The sequence below is a fragment of the Micropterus dolomieu genome, linkage group LG10 (genome assembly GCF_021292245.1).
Source record: "Micropterus dolomieu isolate WLL.071019.BEF.003 ecotype Adirondacks linkage group LG10, ASM2129224v1, whole genome shotgun sequence".
Classification (NCBI taxonomy): Eukaryota; Metazoa; Chordata; class Actinopteri; order Centrarchiformes; family Centrarchidae; genus Micropterus; species Micropterus dolomieu.
This window is the reverse complement of record NC_060159.1, coordinates 16,819,279-16,820,872: the sequence shown is the minus strand read 5'-3', so window position 1 is coordinate 16,820,872 and position 1,594 is coordinate 16,819,279.

Here is a 1,594-nt window from a genome sequence, read left to right as displayed (position 1 = left end):
GGGTAGATTACTTGTAGTTTACTTGAGAATTCCCATTTTATTCAACTTCAGTAGTATTACTGAATACTGTCTATGAAGATTCTCAGTCATCCAGGTCATAGTTATCCAACGAAGGTTAAAATCAAGGGCAACTGGACTTGGTTGAAGATACTGGAAGACGTTTCGTCCCTCATCCAAAGGACTTCTTTAGTTCTGACTGACTGGCAGGGAAACTCAGCTATTTAACCTCAGTGGGGTCGTTGGCCCGGGTCATCGATACCACTGATTCGTTAGTGTTCCTTGTTTCTGTGACGACAGTCGTTACAGTCGTTAGGACTACCTGTGGCCAAGACTGAACGACCATCGTTGGTATCTTCACCTGAGGCCAATAGGTTACGTTTGTTGAGTTTCCTGGGAAGTGATGAAAGGACAGCATTGTAAGTGGGGGATAAGTGGTGGCGTAGACCCCCTCCCCTGTTCAATGACAGCTTCTCAACCCTGGTGTAGATGGCTTCCTTGACACCTCTTTCAAACCATCCATCTTCTCTGTCTAAAATGTGCACCTGGTGGTCCTCAAACGAGTGTCCTCTGTCCTTCAGATGTAAGTAGACTGCAGAGTCTTGACCTGAGGAGTTGGCCCTTCTGTGTTGATATGTTTGTGTAGTGGTTGTTTAGTTTCCCCAATATACAGGTCTGTGGATTCCTCACTGCATTGGACCACATACACTAGATTGCTTTTCTTTTGTTTGGGTGTGCGGTCTTTGGGGTGTCCCAGTATCTGTCTTAGTGTGTTCTTGGGTTTAAAAAACACAGGGATGTTGTGTTTGTTGAAAATCTTCCTGAGTTTCTCTGATACTCCAGACACGTATGGAATCACAATGTTGTTGCGTTTGACCTTCTTTTCCTCATCCCCTGTAGTTTTGTTCTTCTTGGATCTTGTGACTGTTTTCACAAAGGTCCATTTAGGGTATCCACAGGCTGTAAGTGCCCCCTTCAGGTGGTTCTGTTCCTTCTCTCTGGCTTGGGCGCTTGTTGGTATGTTTTCCACTCTGTGGTGCAGTGTTCTCATGACCCCTAGCTTGTGCTCCAGTGGGTGGTGGGAATCGAACAGTAGGTATTGGTCTGTGTGTGTGGGTTTTCTGTAAACACCAATCTGCAGGCTCCTGTCCTATTCAATGTGTCCAGGAAGGCCAAACTGTTGTTGTGAACATCTTCTCGTGTGAACTTGATGTTACTGTCCACAGAGGTGATGTGTTCTGTGAAGGCTTGCACTTCCTGGCTTTTAATTTTGACCCAGGTGTCGTCCACATATCTGTACCAGTGGCTCGGTGCTATTCCTCTGAAGGAGTTGAGGGCTTTATTCTCCACTTCTTCCATGTAGATGTTTGCCACAATCGGGGATACTGGTGAGCCCATGGCACAGCCATGCTTCTGTCTGTAGAATCCACTGTTGTACTGGAAGTAGGTGGTGTTTAGACAGAGGTCGAGTAATTTGCAGATTTGGTCAGGGCTGAGGCTAGTTCTGTTGTCCAGGGTGTTGTCTTGTGTTAGCCGTTTCCTAACGGTTTCTACTGCCTCTATGGTGGGGATGCAGGTGAACAAAGAAGTCACGTCA